The following is a 3,100-nucleotide window of genomic DNA, read 5'->3' on the forward strand; positions in this document are numbered from 1 at the left end:
TCAATAGCAATAGGCCAGAGGGAGCATCCTCTGCAAAGCCTATCACCCTCTCTGACCAGGAGAGTGAAGACAACGAGCCTTTGGAAAAAAGGCTGAAGATTGGAAGGAAGTCAGCACCAAAACCAGCTGCAAAGGAGACGTCCCCAAGCAGCTCAGACTCTACATTTTCTGACATTCCATCCCCACCACCTGCTCACTCTCCACTACAACAAATCACCCCACAACCCTCTCCTAGGCAACAACAAGGAGAGGGACAAAAAGACAAAGAAGCAGCATTTGCTGCAGAGACATCAGTGGCTGAGCAAGAGGCTCAGCCATAGAAGAAAAATGACAAAGGAAAGGGGATTCTCATAGAACCCCCTAAGAAGAAAGCAAAGACAACAGGCCCCAGGCAGATCAATCTGGGCTGTCATCCGTCCCGATACATCTAGGGACGAAGCTCTTGCTAGAGCTTTGGCAGAAGAAGAAGGGATGGCAACTCCTCCACTGATGGAGGAACAAGTTGTGACCATGCCCTCATCATCCAGACCACCAGTGGATGAACCCAGCATAACACCTGTCATACCTTCTGCTACTGGCAATAACCAGCAGAAGAAGCAACCTACTTCCTCCCCTACTGCAGCAATCCCCATCGCTTCTAGAAGAAAATCACATATTGGGATTGCTGAAATCTTTGAAATACTGGGAGAGAAGTTAGAAAAACGGCTGCCAGCAAAGAAATCCGTCCCCCAACTTGACATGACAAGCACCAATGCAGAGCTAAAGGCTCTAAGGGACGGACTGGCACAACTCTCCTCTACCTTTAACACCTTTCAGGAATAGCAAAAGGAGGAGAGAGAACAACAGCTCAGCACCATAAAAGCAGCCATCAAGGAAGCCAGTGCTGCATCCTATAAATCAACACTCCAAGCAGTCCAAGGAGAAATTGCTAAAGCAGCTAACTCCCTAACCCTTTCCAACTCTCTGCGAACCCACACAGCAGAGCTCTTACTCAACAAGCTCGTCTCCAAACAAGCTGAAGAACGTAAGGGAACCAAAGAAGCCATCAGGGCTTTTGGAACATATCTGGAGAAGAGAATCTATGAGTTGGAAACGAGACTGCTGGATGTTGAAAAATAAGTCATCCACTACCGCACTGGCAGAACCATGATGAGATCCACCATCAACTCCCTGGTCGCAATCATCAGCGATCTACTGAAGAATGCTGAGAAATGGCTCCCTGTAAATGAAGTCCGCGGATTGCAAGATCTGCTCAGGAGGAGACCATTGACACAGAAGGAGTTTGATGAAGCCAAGGAAGCTGAAGCTGCAAAAAGGAACCTTTGGGACAGGAGACCTCCACAATGAAAAGGAGAAACCCTCTTATTTATCTTAGCTTAGTTTGTTTTCAGTTCTGTTTTAATTTCTTTTTCTTTCCGTTCCCTTGTAATTAATCTTTTTGAAATAGAAAAGACCTTTTTTTTTATCAAACTGTTTGGTATATACATGCATTTCATTTGTAGTATTAAGACTGCCCAATTCTTTTGGATTAACTAACATACATGAAACACAAAGTCACTGACTAATCATGCTTGTTCTTTCTCTGAGTACTTGAAAATAGAAACAGTGCAGGGAATTTAATCCTCAGATTTTTGAAAGAAGCTGATCTGTGTGAACTCAAACTGGTAAGGAACGAAAAATAGCAAACACCTATTTCTGAGAGCGTTCCGGAGGTGTAATCACAATGAAACTTCTCAGCTTGCCTTAATGCTGTAAGTACTGCTGAAGACAGATGAATTCTGCTGTCAAGGATCAAAACAAAATCACACACTCACCTCACCTCCATCATACACCATCTGGTCAATCAAAAAGAACAAGGAGCGTACTCAACAATGAAAAAAAAGGGACATAAGAAAAACAAAGAAAAAAGGGGAACAACCATTCAAAAGAATTCAAGAAAAACCAGAAAACCTTCCTCCAAAGGGGGAAAAAGGTTCAAGAAAAGGTGTTCCCTCAAAAACAGAAAAAGTCCAAGTTCAAAGACACGAAAGCTAAACGTTCCTTGGTCCCACAAATCAGACCACCACCTCTTCCACATTTCCATATACTTACCCATCAAAGAATCCTTGGAACAGAAGACAACTGTACTTCATAGGAACGCAACAGAAAGGCAAGTTCTGAAGAATCACATCCAGGAATGGACAGAGCAAACACCAACCCATGAGTGACAGTGAGACAAAAGATCAACAACCTTCTCTTATCTGGGGGTAGAATCCTCTTACTGTTTACTATGAAGAGTAGTTCATTTTCTGAAAAGTTCATGATTGCTCGCTGGCTCAGGTTCCTTTCTGTTATGCTATTCTTTTAAATTGGGCAGACTAATACAATATTTCTGAGTTGTTTGAGGACAACCAATAGTTTAGTTTTGAGGTGTTTGATGGGACGTAAATTATTTCCCATCTAAGCCCATTTTGATGGCAAAATACCATATGTTCCCTCATCTGATGAGCAACTTCAGCATGAAAATCACTTGTTTTACACATTTGTGACAAAAACACAGTGGGGGAGCGGATGGTAACATATTCCTTTAAAATATATTAAAAGGGGAACAGACTGAGACGCATTTAATGCACCTGCTCCATTCATTTAATGCTTCTATACACTTTGCAGGTAACGTAGAGTTAAAGACTTCTAAAAAGCAAGGCGGTGCACCAACTGAGCAGCTGGAAACGTGAAGAGCAGGGAATCAAGAGTTCTCATTGGCTGAAAACAGAAGCAAAACATGGGAAGGCCTGCAAACAACGGCTAATCATCACCAAACCCTGTTCCATTCAGCAATTCACGCAAGCTTCACACTCTGCTGCCACCGTCCCGTCCCCTCATTCAAGCAACTAGCTCCAAGGGAATTACAGTCTTGCCATTCCTCTTCCAGCTATAAATAGGACCTCCCTCACACAAAAATATCATCGAATCCTGGAGGGTTTGCAGTCCGAAAGGAAGAGATCACTTAGTAGTAGTCAGTAACTTAGTTTAATTTTCAGCTGTAATTATAGTTAAGCGACAACCCCTCTTCCCTTCTCTGTAAACAACCATCAAGACTCCTCACGAGCAATTACCCATC

This window comes from Gastrolobium bilobum, unplaced genomic scaffold, assembly GCF_033153095.1.
Source record: "Gastrolobium bilobum isolate Gb01-03AN ecotype WA unplaced genomic scaffold, APGP_CSIRO_Gbil_v1 utg784, whole genome shotgun sequence".
Classification (NCBI taxonomy): Eukaryota; Viridiplantae; Streptophyta; class Magnoliopsida; order Fabales; family Fabaceae; genus Gastrolobium; species Gastrolobium bilobum.